We start from the raw sequence: 19,125 nt of genomic DNA, 5'->3' as shown, positions 1-19,125 counted from the left end.
TGGAGCTCTGAGGTTGGTTTATAACTTTTAAAATATTTTCTTCATAAGTAAAAGTGCAGGAATTACAAACTAAAAATTTACAATTTTATACTATATATCTAATTTATGTTTAGAAAAATATTCTCAATTGTTTTATACAAGTAATCAAGTGTTTACTTTATCAAATGAAACTCCTTTACAGGTTAGAAGAGGCTATGTAGTATTGCCCCATTAGAAATCAACATACATTTAATTTTCTATGATACTTCAACTATTTCAAAGTAGTCATTTGGTAGAATCATGTAACCTCTCTCTGATATGTCATCTTTCTCTTTCTGGAATTTAATTTTCTTTCTGGAATTTTAATTTTCAAGCTGTTATTCTAGTCTTCTGCATTGCTGCTGTACAGTCTTAATTTTCTTTCTGAGTTTTTCAACTTGTTCTAGCTGATGAATCCTTTTCCTTTGGTGCATGGTATCCTCAACAGTATAGTTGTGGTCATAGCAACCTGAGAGATTATGCAGTGTCTGTGGAGGAGGCAGTAGTATCCAACAGCAGCATCAGCCAGGGGAAATTGGAGGTGGAGGGAGCTCTTCTTGGGGCTCCAGAAAACCTTCCTTCTTGTATGTGGTTCAGTATAAAGAAATGTCATGGGTGCATATTCTCTTTCTGTAACTTTTTGCACTTCCTCTTAAAGCAGTCTGGAGTAAAGTGCTCTGCATAAATACTGCTATACTTCATAGGTTTAAAAATTTTTCTTCTCATGGCTTCCTCCCATTGTGTTTTTTCAAATTTTTATTGGGATTCTTCAGATACCATACAATTATCCAAAGATCCAAAGTTTACAATCAGTTGCCCCGGTAACCTCATACAGCTGTGCATCCATCACTGCACTTAATTTTTGTTCAATTTTTAGAACCTTTTCATTACTCCAGACAAGAAATAAAGTGAAAGATGAAAAAAGAAAAGAAAAAGAAAAAAAAAAAGGAAACTCGAATCCTCCCATATCCCTAACCAACCCCCCTCAATTGTTGACTCATAGTGTTGGTATAGTACATTTGTTACTGTTTATGAAAGAATGTTGAAATACTACTAACAGTAGTATATAGTTTGCAATAGGTATATATTTCTTCCCTATATGCCTCTCTATTACTAACTTCTTGTTGTATTGTCATACATTTATTCTGGTTCATGGAAGAGTTTTCTAATATTTGTACAGTTAATCATGGACATTGTCCACCATAGGATTCAATTTTATACATTCCCAACTTTTGACCTCCAGCTTTCCTTCTGGTGACATATATGACTCTGAGCTTCCCCTTTCCACCTCATTCACACACCATTTGGCACTATTAGTTATTCTCACATCTTGCTACTGACACCTCTGTTCATTTCCAAACATTTAAGTTCATCCTAGTTGAACATTCTGCTCATACTAAGCAACCGCTCCCCATTCTTAAGCCTCGTCCTATATCTTGGTACCTTATATTTCATGTCTATGAGTGTACATATTATAATTAGTTCCTATCAGTGAGATCCTGCAATATTTGTCCTTATGTGCCTGGCTTATTTCACTCAGTATATTGCCCTTGAGGTTTTGTCATCAACCCATTTTTTTAGATGGTTTTGTTCACATCCATACATTCCATCCTAAGTGAACAATCAATGGTTCTCTGTATGGTCACACATTTATGCGTTCACAACCTTCACCACTATCTATATAAGGGCATCTACATTTCTTCCACAAGGCAGGAGGGAGAGTCAAAGAAGGTAGAGAGGCAAAAGAAAGAGGGAAAAAATGACAGCTAGGAAGCAGCAAAAGGAAAAATAACCTTAAATCAATGTAAAGAGTCAGACAACACCACCAATGTCAAGTGTCTAACATGCCTCCCCTTCCCCCCCTCTTATCTACATTCACCTTGGTATATCACCTTTGTTACACCAAATTGAAGCATTATACAATGATTCTGTTAGTAGCAGTCTCTAGTTTATGTTGATTGCATCCCTCCCCCAATGCCTCCCCATTTTTATCACCTTGCTAGGTTGACATTTGCTTGTTCTCCCTCGTAAAAGAACATATTTGTACATTTTATCACAATTGTTGAACACTCTAGATTTCACCAAGTTACACAGTCCCATTCTTTATCTTTCCTCCTTTCTTCTGGTGTCTCACATGCTCCCAACCTTCCTCTTTCAAACATATTCATAGTTATGTTTGTTCAGTTTACTTATATTGCTGTGCTACTATCTCCCAAAATTGTGTTCCAAACCATGCACTCCTGTCTTCTCCTATCACTCTGTAGTGCTCCCTTTAGTATTTCCTGTAGTGCAGGTGTCTTGTTCACAAAGTCTCTCTTTGTCTGTTTGTCAGAAAATACTTTGAGCTCTCCCTTATATTTGAAGGACAGCTTTGCTGGATATAGGATTCTTCACTGGCAGTTTCTCTCTTTCAGTATCTTAAATATATGACACCACATTCTTCTTGCCTCCATGGTTTCTGCTGACAGATCTGCACATAGTCTTATTAAGCTTCCTTTGTATGTGATGGATTGCTTTTCTCTTGTTGCTTTCAGGATTCTCTCTTTGTCTTTGACATTTGGTAATCTGATTATTAAGTGTCTTGATGTAGGCCTATTCCGATCTATTCAGTTTGGAATATGCTGTACTTCTTGGATCTGTAATTTTATGTATTTCATAAGAGATGGGAAATTTTCATTGATTATTTCTTCTATTATTGCCTCTGTGCCTATTCCCTTCTCTTCTCCTTCTGGGACACCAATGATACATACATTCTTGTACTTTGTTTCATCTTTTAGTTCCTGGAGACATTGCTCATATTTTTTCATTGTTTTCTCCATCTCCTCCTTTGTGTGTAGGCTTTCATGTGTTTTATTCTCCAGTTCTTGAGTATTTTCTTCTGCCTTTTGAGATCTGCTGTTGTATGTTTCCATTGTGTCTTTCATCTCTTGTGTTGTGCCTTTCATTTCCATAGATTCTACTAGTTGTTTTTTTTAGCTTTCAATTTCTGCCTCATGTATGCCTAGTGTTTTCTTTACAGCCTCTCTTTTTTTTTCCATTTTTATTGAGATTGTTCAGATACCATATAATTATCCAAAGATCCAAAGTGTACAATCACTTGCCCCTGGGTACCCTCATACAGCTGTGCATCCATCATACTTAATTTTTGTTCAATTTTTAGAAACTTTTCATTACTCCAGACAAGAAATAAAGTGAAAGATGAAAAAAGAAAAAAGAAAAAAGAAAAGGAAACTCTAATCCTCCCCTGTCCCTAACCAACCCCCCTCAATTGTTGACTCATAGTATTGGTATAGTACATTTGTTACTGTTTATGAAAAATGTTGAAATACTACTATCTGTAGTATATAGTTTGTAATAGGTATATAGTTCTTCCCTATATGCCCCTCTATTAGTATATAGTTTGTAATAGGTATATAGTTCTTCCCTATATGCCCCTCTATTATTAACTTCTAATTGTCTTGTCATACATTTGTTCTGATTCATGGAAGCGATTTCTAGTATTTGTATAGTTGATCATGGACATTGTCCACCATAGGATTCAGTTTTATACATTCCCATCTTTTGACCTCCAACTTTCCTTCTGGTGACATATATGATTCTGAGCTTCCCCTTTCCACCTCATTCACACACCATTCAGTGCTGCTAGTTATTCTCACATCTTGCTACCAACACCCCTGTTCATTTCCAAACATTTAAGTTCATCCTAATTGAACATTCTGCTCATACTAAGCAACCACTCCCCATTCTTAAGCCTCGTCCTGTATCTTGGTACCTTATATTTCATGTCTATGAGTTTACATATTATAATTAGTTCCTATCAGTGAGACCCTGTGTGCCGGTTTGAATGTATTGTGTCCCCCAAATGCCATTATCTTTGTGGTCTTGTGGGACAGACGTTCTGGTGCTGGTTAGATTTGCTTGGAATGTGCCCCACCCAGCTGTGGGTGGTGACTTTGGTGGGATACTCCCATGAAGGTGTGACCCCACCCATTCAGGGTGGGCCTTGATCAGTGGAGCCATATAAAACATGCTGACTCAAAGAGACTGAAGGGAGTGCAGCTATGAGTGACGTTTTTAAGAGGAGCAAGCTTGCTAGAGAGGAACATCCCGGGAGAAAGCCATTTTGAAACCAGAACTTTGGAGCAGACGCCAGCCATGTGCCTTCCTAGCTAACAGAGGTTTTCCGGACGCCATTGGCCATCTCCAGTGAAGGTACCCGATTGCTGATGTGTTACCTTGGACACTTTGTGGCCTTAAGACTGTAATTGTGTAGTGAAATAAACCCCCATTTTATAAAAGCTTATCCATCTCTGGTGTTTTGCATTCTGCAGCATTAGCAAACTAGAACAGATTTTGGTACCGAGAGTGGGGTGCTTTTGCTGCTGAGTTTGCAAATACCAAACATGTTGGAACGGCTTTTTAAATGGATAATGGGGAGTTTCTGGAAGAATTGTGAGGAGCTTGATAGAAAAGGCCAAAACTGCTTTAAAGAGACTGTTTGTGGAAATATGGACTCTAAAGATACTTCGGATGAGGCCTTGAACAGAGATGATGAATGTGTTGTTGCAAACTGGAAGAAAGGCGATCCTTGTTTTAAAGTGGCAGAGAATTTGGCAAAATTGAGTCCTGGTGTCAGATGGAAGGAAGAATCTGGAAGCAACAACTTGGAATACTTAGCTGAGGAGATCTCCAGACTACGTGTGGAGGACGTATCCTGGCTTCTCCTTGCAGCTTATAGTAAAATGCGAGCAGAGAGAGATAAACTTAGAACTGAACTCTTGGGTTCAAAGAAACCAGAAGTTGATCGCTTGGAAAATTACGAGCTTCCAGGGGGTGGAATCCCTGAAGCTACAGCCCAACATGAGGATGTAACCAAACATGGAAGCCAGCTGCCATTTCAGTACAAGCCAAGATTGGATAAGGAGTTAAGCAGAAAGGATTTGTGGAAACTCCTATTGTCTGATGGCTTTGACCCCTGCATGCTTCATGCAAAGCCAACAGAATTTTTGCGAGATCTTTATAGACGGAGCCATTGCCGGTCTGGACTGGAGGAGACAGACAAGGAACAAATTGAAGGAAAAATTTCTTCAAAGACAGAGCCATGGAGGTTGAGGTCTGGAGTCAAGAGGTCTCAGGCTGGGAGAGCGGAGCAGCCCACACGCATGGAAAGGGTGAGTTTGCCCTGGAGGTCGAGGGCAGGCTTTCCGCCTCGATGCTCTGGAAGAGTTTTGCCACCTCAGGTCCCAAAGAGGTTGGAGCACATTCCCAGGGAATTGGGGAGAGCCTGGCTGCCACCCCACTGTTCTGAAGGGGTTGAGCGTGTGCCCCGGAGATGGAAGGGAATCCGGGAGCTGCCCCGATGTTTGAGGAGGGTGGGGCCGAGAAGGTGGTCTCCCCAATGTGTGGAAGTGTTGGAGCACTCACCCAAGCGTTTGGAGAGGAAAGGGCTGCCGAAAAGGCCCTTAGGAAGGGTTAGGCTTCCACTCTCTCAAGCCCCAAGGATGCAACATTATTCTGTTAATGACTCTCAGACTTTGAAATCTAATGGAGTTTGTCCTGCAGGTTTTAGGAACTGTTTTGGTCCTGTTAACCCTGTTTTCTTTACTGTTTCTCCTTATGGCAATGGGAATGTTTATCCTGTGAATGTCCCTCCTTTGTATATTGGAAGCATATAACTTGTTCTAAATCCACAGATGCAAAGCTAAAGGAAAAGTATGCCTTAGAACTGACCACGCCTATATTTGATTTTGATGGGATTTTGTACTTAACTTTTGCTACTGAAATGGTTTAAGTTTTTGTGGTATTGTGATGAAATGAATGTATTTTGTATTTGGAAAGATAATGTCATTTTGGGGTCCAGGGGGTGGAATGTGCCGGTTTGAATGTATTGTGTCCCCCAAATGCCATTATCTTTGTGGTCTTGTGGGACAGACGTTCTGGTGCTGGTTAGATTTGCTTGGAATGTGCCCCACCCAGCTGTGGGTGGTGACTTTGGTGGGATACTCCCATGAAGGTGTGACCCCACCCATTCAGGGTGGGCCTTGATCAGTGGAGCCATATAAAACATGCTGACTCAAAGAGACTGAAGGGAGTGCAGCTGTGAGTGACGTTTTTAAGAGGAGCAAGCTTGCTAGAGAGGAACATCCCAGGAGAAAGCCATTTTGAAACCAGAACTTTGGAGCAGACGCCAGCCATGTGCCTTCCTAGCTAACAGAGGTTTTCCGGACGCCATTGGCCATCTCCAGTGAAGGTACCCGATTGCTGATGTGTTACCTTGGACACTTTGTGGCCTTAAGACTGTAATTGTGTAGTGAAATAAACCCCCATTTTATAAAAGCTTATCCATCTCTGGTGTTTTGCATTCTGCAGCATTAGCAAACTAGAACACCCTGCAATAATTGTCCTTATGTGTCTGGCTTATTTCACTCAGTATATTGCCCTTGAGGTTTTGTCATCAACCCATTTTTTTTTTAATATGGTTTTGTTCACTCACCATACATTCCATCCCAAGTAAATAATCAATGGTTCTCTGCATGGTTATACATTTATGTGTTCACCACCTTCAGCACTATCTATATAAGGGCATCTACATTTCTTCCACAAGGCAGGAGGGAGAGTCAAAGGAGGTTGAGAGGCAAAAGAAAGAGGAAAAAAAATGACAGCTAGGAAGCAGCAAAAGGAAAAATAACCTTAAATCAAAGTACAATAAAGATCAGACAATACCACCAATGTCAAATGTCTAACATGCCTCCCCTATCCCCCCCTCATATCTGCATTTACCTTAGTATATCACCTTTGTTACATTAAAGGAAGCATAATACAATGATTCTATTAGTTACAGTCTCTAGTTTATGCTGATTGCATCCCTCCCCCAATGCCTCCCCATTTTTAACACCTTGCAAGGTTGACATTTGCTTGTTCTCCCTCGTAAAAGAACATATTTGTACATTTTATCACAATTGTTGAATACTCTAGATTTCACCAAGTTACACAGTCCCATTCTTTATCTTTCCTCCTTTCTTGTGGTGTCTTACATGCTCCCCACCTTCCTCTCTCAACCGTATTTATAGTTACCTTTGTTCAGTGTACTTACGTTGTTGTGCTACCATCTCCCAAAATTGTGTTCCAAACCATGCACTCCTGTCTTCTATCACCCTGTAGTGCTCCCTTTAGTATTTCCTGTAGGGCAGGTGTCTTGTTCACAAAGTCTCTCATTGTGTGTTTGTCAGAAAATATTTTGAGCTCTCCCTCATATTTGAAGGACAGCTTTGCTGGATATAGGATTCTTGGTTGGCAGTTTTTCTCTTTCAGTATCTTAAATAGATCATGCCACTTCCTTCTTGCCTCCATGGTTTCTGCTGAGAGATCCGCACATAGTCTCATTAAGCTTCCTTTGTATGTAATAGATTGCTTTTCTCTTGCTGCTTTCAGGATTCTCTCTTTGTCTTTGACATTTGATAATCTGATTATTAAGTGTCTTGACATAGGACTATTCATATCTCTTCTGTTTGGAGTATGCTGTGCTTCTTGGATCTGTAATTTTATGTCTTTCATAAGAGATAGGAAATTTTCATTAATTATTTCCTCTATTATTGCTTCTGCCCCCTTTCCCTTCTCTTCTCCTTCTGGGACACCAATGATACGTACATTATTGTACTTTGTTTCATCCCTGAGTTCCCGGAGACGTTGCACATATTTTTTCATTTGTTTCTCCATCTGCTCCTTTGCGTGTAGGCTTTCAGGTGTTTTGTTCTCCAGTTCCTGAGTGTTTTCTTCTGCCTCTTGAGATCTGTTTCCATTGTGTCTTTCATCTCTTGTTTTGTGCCTTTCATTTCCATAGATTCTACTAGTTGCTTTTTTGAACTTTTGATTTCTGCTGTATATATGCCCAGTGTTTCCTTTACAGCCTCTATCTCTTTTGCAATATCTTCTCTAAACTTTTTGAATTGATTTAGCATTAGTTGTTTAAATTCCTGTATCTCAGTTGAAGTGTACGTTTGTTCTTTTGACTGGGCCATAACTTTGTTTTTCTTAGTGTAGGTTGTAATTTTCTGTTGTCTAGGCATGGTTTCCTTGGTTATCCAAATCAGGTTTTCCCAGACCAGAACAGGCTCAGGTCCCGGAGGGAAGAAATATTCAGTATCTGGTTTCCCTGTAGGTGTGTCTTAGAAAATTGCTCCACCCTTTGATGCCTCGGGTCACTGTGCTTTTCTGCCCAGCAGGTGATGCCTGTTAGCCTATAATTCTTGACTGGTGTGAGGAGGTAAGGCCGTGTTCCCCCAGGCTCTGGGGTCTGGTTCTGAATGGAAAGGGCCCCACACCTTTCCTCCTAGAGAAGACAGACCCCCCCAGGTGGAGGTCATTAGCATTTCAATGGTCTCGCTCTCTGCTTGTGCTGTCTCCACCCTTCCCCGTGTCACAGCCCTGGAAACTGAAAATGACTGGGACTTTCTCCACTGAGCCAAAAACGAAACAGATAGTCCCCTTCAGACCCAGTCCATGGTGACCCTCCAGCTCTCCAAGGTCAGTCGTCACCCAAAGCCTCTGTCTGTTTTTTGGGGATGCGTACCTGTAGTGAACAGTTCACACTCGCTACTTAAAAACCCCAGTTGGAGCTCAGCTGAGCTATATTCGCTTGCTGGGAGAGAGCTTCTCTCTGGCACCACGAGGCTTTGCAGCTCAGGCTATGGGGGAGGGGATCTCATGACTTGGATCTGCAGGTTTTACTTAGCGATTTTATGCTGTGTTCTCAAGCATTCCTCCCAATTCAGGTTGGTGTATGATGAGTGGATGGTCTCGTTTGTCCCCCCGCAGTTATTCTGGATTATTTACTAGTTGTTTCTGGTTTTTTGTAGTTGTTCCAGGGGGACTACTTAGCTTCCATGCCTCTCTATGCCGCCATCTTGCCCCACCTTTTACAGCCTCTCTTTTGTGAAATAATCTCTAAACTTTTTGAATTGATTTAGCATTTGTTGTTTAAATTCCTGTATCTCAGTTGAATGTACATTTGTTCCTTTGGGCCACAGCTTTGTTTTTCTTAGTATAGGTTGCAGTTTTCTGTTGTTTAGGCATCTGACCTCCTAAACCACCCAATCAGATTTTCCCAGATGAGAACAGTCTGAGGTCACAGAAGGAGGAAGTATTCAGTATCTGGTTTCCCTGATGGTTTTTCTTAGAGGATGATATACCTGTGCTTTTCTGCCTGGCAGATGCACCTGTCAGCCTGTCACCAGCTGGTGTAAAAGGGTGTGGCATGTAGCTCTCCTTCCCCAGGCTTTGGGGTCTAGTTCCAGAAAGGTGGGCAGTAGAGTTAGTCCCCTCCCTTTCCTCTTGGGAAGCTATACCCCTCCAGAGAGGTCATCTGCGTATCAATAAGTTCTTTGTTTCTCTGACTCTGCTGATCATAGTGTTTTGATTTTAAAATGGCTGAGGCTGTCTTTACTGCAAAGTGCTGTGGGCTGAAAATGGCTGAGGTTTTCTCCACAGAGAGAGAAAGGGACAGAAAAGCTCCCAGGTTCACCTATCAGCCAGAGATAGCACCCAATCCTCTGGGTCCCCATCCTGAGACTAATATGCCCCCCGACTCTCCCAAGGTTAGGTGTCACCAAAAGCCTCTGTCTGCTTGTTGAGGATTTGCTGTCTGTATTGTGCAATGAACATTAAAACCCCAGTTGGAGCTGGGCTGAGAGAGTGCTGCTTTCTAGCACTGTGAGGCTTCCATGAGGGAGGGGCTCTCGGTTCTCAGCTCTCAGTGCACTTCTACAGTTTTACTTACAGAATTTATGCTGCTATCTTGGGCATCCTCCCAATTCAGGTTGGTGGATGATGAGTGGACAGTCACATTTGTCTCCCTGAAGTTATTCCAGGTTATTTTCCAGTTTTTTGGTCATTTATGAATTGTACTGGAGGGGGGGACTAAGAGTCTTCCACTCCTCTCTACGCTGCCATCTTAGCTCCTCTCCCCTCCCATTGTTTTTTTTTTTTTTTTTTAATTCAGTTTTATTGAAATATATTCACAAACCATACAGTCATCCATGGTATACAATCAACTGTTCACAGTATGATCATATAGTTATGCGTTCATCACCACAATCTATTTCTGAACATTTTCCTTACATCAGAAAGAATCAGAATAAGAATAAAAAATAAAAGTGAAAAGAGAATACCCAAACCATCCCCCCATCCCACCCTATTTGTCATTTAGTTTTTACTCCCATTTTTCTACTGATTTTTTTTCAATTTTTTAACTTTGTTTATCAAAAAATTAAAAACAAACAGGCAACAACAACCAAAAAAACCCCACAACATTTCAAACAAAGCAATGGATTAAGGAAAACAAATAACCTAAAATAATTACTTTGCTTCCAATACGTTCCTACCATACCCCAAGAAAATTAATAAACCATGTCCAAACAGAGGAGTAAGAAAAACAAATAATCTAAAATAACTACATTGCTTCCAACATGTTCCTACCATACCCCAAGAAAATTAACAACCCCTAAGAAAACAAAGGAATAAGAGAAAAAAAAACCTAAAATAACTCTATTGCTTCCAACATGATCTTACTATATCCAAGAAAGTTTACAAACCATAATCATTCCTGAGCATTCCCATAACACTGAGATTACCCTCCATAGTTTATCTGTTCTTATTAGATTATCATTCCCCCTCCACTAATTGGTATCTCTAGGTCCCCTACATTCTACAGTATAAAACATTATACATTTTTCACAGAATTCACATTAGTGGTAACATACAATATGTCTCTTTTTGTGCCTGGCTTATTTTGCTCAGCATTATGTCTTTTTTTTTTTTTTTTTTTTTTAATCTTCATTTTATTGAGATATATTCATATACCACTCAGTCATACAAAACAAATCGTACTTTCGATTGTTCACAGTACCATTACATAGTTGTACATTCATCACCCAAATCAATCCCTGACACCTTCATTAGCACACACACAAGAATAACAAGAATAGTAATTAGAGTGAAAAAGAGCAGTTGAAGTAAAAAAGAACACTGGGTACCTTTGTCTGTTTGTTTCCTTCCCCTATTTTTCTACTCATCCATCCATAAACTAGACAAAGTGGAGTGTGGTCCTTATGGCTTTCCCAATCCCCTTGTCACCCCTCATAAGCTACATTTTTATACAACTGTCTTCGAGATTCATGGGTTCTGGGTTGTAGTTTGATAGTTTCAGGTATCCACCACCAGCTACCCCAATTCTTTAGAACCTAAAAAGGGTTGTCTAAAGTGTGCATAAGAGTGCCCACCAGAGTGACCTCTCGGCTCCTTTTGGATTCTCTCTGCCACTGAAGCTTATTTCATTTCCTTTCACATCCCCCTTTTGGTCAAGAAGATGTTCTCCGTCCCACGATGCCAGGTCTACATTCCTCCCCGGGAGTCATATTCCACGTTGCCAGGGAGATTCACTCCCCTGGGTGTCTGATCCCACATAGGGGGGAGGGCAGTGATTTCACCTTTCAAGTTGGCTTAGCTAGAGAGCCAGGGCCACATCTAGGCAACAAAGAGGCATTCGGGAGGAGGCTCTTAGGCACAACCATAGGGAGGCCTAGCCTCTCCTTTGCAGCAACCGTCTTCCCAAGGGTAAAACTTATGGTAGAGGGCTCAACCCATCAAACCACCAGTCCCCTATGTCTGTGGTCATGTTAGCAACCATTGAGGTGGGGTAGGCGAATACCCCTGCATTCTCCACAGGCTCCTCAAGGGGGCACTGCATCTATTTTTTTTCCTTTTTTTTTTTTTTTTTTTTTGACTTTCCCTTCTTTTTTAAATCAACTGTATGAAAAAAAAGTTAAAAAGAAAACAAACATACAATAAAAGAACATTTTAAAGAGACCATAACAAGGGAGTAAGAAAAAGACAACTAACCTAAGATAACTGCTTAACTTCCAACATGTTCCTAGTTTACCCCAAGAAAGTTACCTAATATAGCAACATTTCTGTGAACTTGCTCCTACTATATCCATCAGAAATTAACAGACCATAGTCATTCCTGGGCATCCCCAGAACGTTAAATAGCTTATCTGTTCTTCTTGGATTATTGTTCCCCCTTCCTTAATTGGTCTCTATTGCTAGTTCCCCTACATTCTACATTATAAGCCATTTGTTTTATATTTTTCAAAGTTCACATTAGTGGTAGCATATAATATTTCTCTTTTTGTGCCTGGCTTATTTCGCTCAGCATTATGTCTTCAAGGTTCATCCATGTTGTCATATGTTTCACGAGATCGTTCCTTCTTACTGCCGCATAGTATTCCATCGTGTGTATATACCACATTTTATTTATCCACTCATCTGTTGAAGGACATTTGGGTTGTTTCCATCTTTTGGCAATTGTGAATAATGCTGCTATGAACATTGGCATGCAGATATCTGTTCGTGTCACTGCTTTCCGATCTTCCGGGTATATACCGAGAAGTGCAATCGCTGGGTCGAATGGTAACTCTATATCTAGTTTTCTAAGGAACTGCCAGACTGACTTCCAGAGTGGCTGAACCATTATACAGTCCCACCAACAGTGAATAAGAGTTCCAATTTCTCCACATCCCCTCCAGCATTTGTAGTTTCCTGTTTGTTTAATGGCAGCCTTTCTAACCGGTGTTAGATGGTATCTCATTGTGGTCTTAATTTGCATCTCTCTAATAGCTAGTGAAGCTGAACATTTTTTCATGTGTTTCTTGGCCATTTGCATTTCCTCTTCAGAGAACTGTCTTTTCGTATCTTTTGCCCATTTTAAAATTGGGCCGACTGTACTATTGTCATTGAGTTGTAGGATTTCTTTATATATGCAAGATATCAGTCTTTTGTCAGATACATGGTTTCCAAAAATTTTTTCCCATTGAGTTGGCTGCCTCTTTACCTTTTTGAGAAATTCCTTTGAGGTGCAGAAACTTCTAAGCTTGAGGAGTTCCCATTTATCTATTTTCTCTTTTGTTGCTTGTGCTTTGGGTGTAAAGTCTAGGAAGTGGCCTCCTAATACAAGGTCTTGAAGATGTTTTCCTACATTATCTTCTAGGAGTTTTATGGTACTTTCTTTTATATTGAGATCTTTGGTCCATTTTGAGTTAATTTTTGTGTAGGGGGTGAGGTAGGGGTCCTCTTTCATTCTTTTGGATATGGATATCCAACTCTCCCAGCCCCATTTGTTGAAAAGACCATTATGGCTCAGTTCGGTGACTTTGGGGGCCTTATCAAAGATCAGTCGGCCATAGATCTGAGGGTCTATCTCTGAATTCTCAATTCGATTCCATTGATCTATATGTCTACCTTTGTGCCAGTACCATGCTGTTTTGGCAACTGTGGCTTTATAATAAGCTTCAAAGTCAGGGAGTGTAAGTCCTCCCACTTCGTTTTTCTTTTTTAGAGTGTCTTTAGCAATTCGAGGCATCTTCCCTTTCCAAATAAATTTGATAACTAGCTTTTCCAAGTCTGCAAAGTAGGTTGTTGGCATTTTGATTGGGATTGCATTGAATCTGTAGATGAGTTTGGGTAGAGTTGACATCTTAATGACATTTAGCCTTCCTATCCATGAACATGGAATATTTTTCCATCTTTTAAGGTCCCCTTCTATTTCTTTTAGTAGAGTTATGTAGTTTTCTTTGTATAGGTCTTTTACATCTTTGGTTAAGTTTATTCCTAGGTACTTGATTTTTTTAGTTGCTATTGAAAATGGTATCTTTTTCTTGAGTGTCTCTTCAGTTTGTTCATTTCTAGCATATAGAAACATTACTGACTTATGTGCATTAACCTTGTATCCCGCTACTTTGCTAAATTTGTTTATTAGCTCTAGTAGCTGTATCGTCGATTTCTCAGGGTTTTCTAGATATAAGATCATATCATCTGCAAACAGTGACAGTTTTACTTCTTCTTTTCCAATTTGGATGCCTTTTATTTCTTTGTCTTGCCAGATTGCCCTGGCTAGCACTTCCAGCACAATGTTGAATAACAGTGGTGTTAGCGGGCATCCTTGTCTTGTTCCTGATCTTAGAGGGAAGGCTTTCAGTCTCTCTCCATTGAGTACTATGCTGGCTGTGGGTTTTTCATATATGCTCTTTATCATGTTGAGGAAGTTTCCTTCAATTCCTACCTTTTGAAGTGTTTTTATCAAAAAGGGATGTTGGATTTTGTCAAATGCTTTTTTAGCATCTATTGAGATGATCAATTGATTTTTCCCTTTTGACTTGTTAATGTGTTGTAATACATTGATTGATTTTCTTATGTTGAACCATCCTTGCATGCCTGGAATAAACCCCACTTGGTCATGGTGTATGATTTTTTTAATGTGTCTTTGGATTCGATTTGCAAGTATTTTGTTGAGGATTTTTGCATCGATATTCATTAGGGAGATTGGCCGGTAGTTTTCCTTTTTTGTAACATCTTTGCCTGGTTTTGGTATTAGATTGATGTTAGCTTCATAAAATGAGTTAGGTAGTGTTCCATTTTCTTCAATGTTTTGAAAGAGTTTGAGTAAGATTGGTGTCAGTTCTTTCTGGAAAGTTTGGTAGAATTCCCCTGTGAAGCCATCTGGCCCTGGGCATTTATTTGTGGGAAGATTTTTGATGACTGATTGGATCTCTTTGCTTGTGATGGGTTGGTTGAGGTCTTCTATTTCTTCTCTGGTCATTCTAGGTTGTTCATATGTTTCCAGGAAATTGTCCATTTCCTCTACATTCTCCAGTTTGTTGCCATACAGTTGTTCATAGTATCCTCTTATAATTTTTTTAATTTCTTCAGGATCTGCAGTTATGTCACCTTTTTCATTCATTATTTTGTTTATATGTGTCTTCTCTCTTTTTGATTTTGTCAGTCTAGCTAGGGGCTTGTCAATCTTGTTGATCTTCTCAAAGAGCCAACTTTTGGTGATATTTATCCTCTCTATTGTTTTCTTGTTCTCTATGTCATTTATTTCTGCTTTAATCCTTGTTATTTCTTTTCTTGTACTTGGTTTAGGATTGGTTTGCTGTTCATTTTCTAGCTTCTTCAGTTGATCCATTAGTTCTTTGATTTTGGCTCTTTCTTCCTTTTTAATATATGCATTTAGTGCTATAAATTTCCCCCTTAGCACTGCTTTTGCTGCATCCCATAGTTTTTGGTATGTTGTGTTCTCATTTTCATTCGTCTGTATATATTTAGCAATTTCTCTTGCTATTTCTTCTTTAACCCACTGATTGTTTAGGAGTGTGTTGTTTAACCTCCAGGTATTTGTGAATTTTCTAAGTCTCTGATGGTTATTGACTTCTAATTGTATTCCATTGTGGTCAGAGAATGTGCTTTGAATAATTTCAATCTTTTTAAATTTATTGAGGCTTGTTTTATGTCCCAGCATATGATCTATTCTGGAGAAAGTTCCGTGAGCACTAGAAAAGTATGTGTATCCTGGTGATTTGGGATGTAATGTCCTGTATATGTCTGTTAAATCTAATTCATTTATCAGATTGTTTAGGTTTTCAATTTCCTTATTGGTCTTCTGTCTGGTTGATCTATCTATAGGAGAGAGTGATGTGTTGAAGTCTCCCACAATTATTGTGGAAACATCAATTGCTTCCTTTAGTTTTGCCAGTGTTTCTCTCATGTATTTTGTGGCACCTTCGTTGGGTGCATAGACATTTACGATTGTTATTTCTTCTTGCTGAATTGCCCCTTTTATTAGTACGTAGTGGCCTTCTTTGTCTCTCAAAACATCCCTGCATTTGAAGTCTATTTTATCTGAGATTAATATTGCTACACCTGCTTTCTTTTGGCTGTAGCTTGCATGAAATATTTTTTTCCATCCTTTCACTTTCAGTTTCTTTGTGTCCCTGTGTCTAAGATGAGTCTCTTGTATGCAACATATTGATGGTTCATTTTTTTTGATCCATTCTGCGAATCTATATCTTTTAATTGGGGAGTTTAATCCATTTACATTCAACGTTATAACCATGAAGGCATTTCTTGAATCAGCCATCTTATCCTTTGGTTTATGTTTGTCATATTTTTCCCCTCTGTCTATTAATATCCTTTATTGTACCCATACCGAATCTCTTTAGTACTGAACCTTTCTCCACGTCTCTCTGTCCTTTCTTTGTTTCTCTGTCTGTAGGGCTCCCTTGAGTATCTCCAGTAGGGCAGGTCTCTTGTTAGCAAATTCTCTCAGCATTTGTTTGTCTGTGAAAAATTTAAGCTCTCCCTCGAATTTGAAGGAGAGCTTTGCTGGATAAAGTATTCTTGGCTGGAAATTTTTCTCACTCAGAATTTTAAATATATCGTGCCACTGCCTTCTTGCCTCCATGGTGGCTGCTGAGTAGTCACTACTTAGTCTTATGCTGTTTCCTTTGTATGTGGTGAATTGCTTTTCTCTTGCTGCTTTCAGAACTTGCTCCTTCTCTTCTGTGTTTGATAGTGTGATCAGTATATGTCTCGGAGTGGGTTTATTTGGATTTATTCTATTTGGAGTTCGCTGAGCATTTATGATTTGTGTATTTATGTTGTTTAGAAGATTTGGGAAGTTTTCCCCAACAATTTCTTTGAATACTCTTCCTAGACCTTTACCCTTTTCTTCCCCTTCTGGGACACCAATGAGTCTTATATTTGGACGTTTTATATCATCTATCATATCCCTGAGGTCCATTTCGATTTTTTCAATTTTTTTTCCCCATTCTTTCTTTTATGCTTTCATTTTCCATTCTGTCATCTTCCAGGTCACTGATTCGTTGTTCAACTTCTTCTAGTCTTGTACTATGAGTGTCCAGAATCTTTTTAATTTGGTCAACAGTTTCTTTGATTTCCATAAGATCATCCATTTTTTTATTTAGTCTTGCAATGTCTTCTTTATGCTCTTCTAGGGTCTTCTTGATTTCCTTTATCTCCCGTACTATGGTCTCATTGTTCATCTTTAGTTCTTTGAGTAGCTGCTCTAGGTGCTGTGTCTCTTCTGGTCTTTTGATTTGGGTGCTTGGGCTTGGGTTATCCATATCGTCTGGTTTTTTCATATGCTTTATAATTTTCTGTTGTTTTTTGGCCTCGTGGCATTTGCTGAACTTGATAGGGTTCTTTTAGGATTTGTAGACCAATTGAAGTCCTTATCTCTAATTTATCAGATCTACAGCTTCATGGAGTACACTTTCTCTAACTAACCAGCAGGTGGCGTCCACGAACCACCTGTTCTCCACAAGCCAGTTCTCCCCTGCTTAGCCTTTTTGGTGAGTGGGGGAGTGAGTCTTGTGGGGTCCAATTGGTGTACCAAGCTTGCGTGTGTAGTTGGTGTTGCCTGCCCTGTATATGGGGCATGTTTCTGGGAAGTCAGGGAGGGGGTTGGCTCTAACAATCAAATCTCCCTGGTGATCCTAGAGTTTTAAAGCTGCTGCAATAGTCTAATCCTTCAGTTCAGTCCTGCCACAGTTTGTCTCTGCCACTGACCCACAAGTCCTTGGTATTGGCGTATGGCTCCTGAGACTTGCAAGTGGGCCCCTCTTCCAGGCCGTGCACCCCGGGTCCTCTGTTGAGGGATGGCTGTGCTATGTCACAGGTGAGTGCCATCCCCCCAGGGCAGTTCTGGGCTGCTGGGCTGTGTAGGGAGGCTCCCAGTCTGCTGAAATGATGGCTGAATGGGGCTTTGTTAATTCACACTGCTCTACCTTCCAAACTCTGGGACAATCAGCTGAGGTTGCACGGAAGGCTAATGTCCACGCCCAGTTTTGTGATGTGTGCCTGTTATTTGAAGCAGTTCCATCCCACTGGGTTGTCTGGGGCAGTTCTGGGCTATGGGGCTGGCGATGGGCAGGAGTGTTTCCTGTCCACCAGGATGATGGCTGTGAGCGGACACCCCCCTTTTCTTGGGAAGTTGTGGTGTTTAGTGAATTTTCTCAGCCACTGGATTATTGCGTTTTGTCTCAGAGCTCTCCTAGTTCTGCTCTTGACTTGACCTGCCCAAATAGCAAGTCTTTGAAGCTTTCTGTATTGGGCTTCTTGGAGTAATTGTTTTAGAAAAAGAAAAAAGGATTAAAAAAACAAACAAACAAACAAAAAAAAAACGGGCCCTCCTCAGAGATCTAATGGGTTATTGAAATGCTAAGAGACAAAGCAACCAGGGCCATTAAGGAAAGGTCCACAGGGCAGAGAGATCAGCTTTTCTTCGGGATTTGCATATGCGCCTCAGGGCCCTTCCCCTTTCTATGTTCACCAGAACTCCAAAATTCCTCCGCTTTTATTTTGGAGTTTTTCGTGTTGTTTTTTTTCTATGCCTGTCTCCTCTCTGCTGGGCTTGCTGCTCTCAGATTCTCTGGTGTCTGGTCTCAGTCTATCTATGGTTGGAGTTTGAATCAGTAGAATGAGTTTCCAATAAGGGCAGCCACTGCAGTTCTCCCTTCTCCTTCCCGGAGCTGACAGCCCCTCCTCCCCCGGGACTGAGCCTGGCAGGGAGGGGCGCGGGTCCCCTGGCCGCAAAAACTCACAGATTTCGCTGATCTCAGCAGTTCCACGTTTTCATGAGTGTTGTATGAAGTATGCCCAAAGTCAGATTGCTCTGTGGTGTCCAGTCCACGCAGTTCCTGGCTTTCTACCTACTTTCCTGGAGGAGTAACTAAAACATACAGCTCACCAGTCTGCCATCTTGCCCCGCCTCCCTCCCATTGTTTTTTACAAAGACTAGGTTGAGTAAGAGAAACTAGTGGAAAGATATAGGCTTTTCCTTATTGTATCAGTTCTTGCAACCATAGGCAGAACAAGACTGCATCAGTCACTTCACTTCTACCACCGTGCCAGGCAGGTGAAGCTGCTATCAGCCATGATTGGCTTTGACTCCATTGTTTCTTCTGTAACTTTGGCTAAGAGTTACAGTGATGGTAGCCTCACTCAGGTATGACTAATGTGCCTGTTTTGTTGTTTGCTATAGCAGTGAGACCACAGATGTTGCCTGTCTCCCATCTCCAAGATGGCAGAGGCAGCCTGTTTCTTCATTTTTTAACTAGCTGGTGATAAGATACAGATTTTCTTGAGTGACAGCTCTCCCATCAGGAAGATTTGCCTAAGTCAAATGCACAGAGCAGGTTTGTTCTTGTCTTTTCTGTGCCCTGTGTCATGTCCTGGAGTTGTGCTTGTTAGTTG

At 40.5% G+C, this 19,125-nt stretch overlaps 1 pseudogene; it reads right to left on the bottom strand.

Annotated features, from left to right (window-relative positions):
- Positions 1 to 236: 236 nt before the first annotated feature.
- On the bottom strand, positions 237 to 18,754 carry LOC119525545 (annotated as a pseudogene).
- Between the last annotated feature and the right edge of the window lie 371 nt (positions 18,755 to 19,125).

Source organism: Choloepus didactylus (assembly GCF_015220235.1).
Source record: "Choloepus didactylus isolate mChoDid1 chromosome 25 unlocalized genomic scaffold, mChoDid1.pri SUPER_25_unloc2, whole genome shotgun sequence".
In the NCBI taxonomy this organism is placed as follows: Eukaryota; Metazoa; Chordata; class Mammalia; order Pilosa; family Megalonychidae; genus Choloepus; species Choloepus didactylus.
The sequence above is the reverse complement of the archived record's forward strand: the minus strand, read 5'-3'. Positions and strand labels throughout refer to the sequence as shown.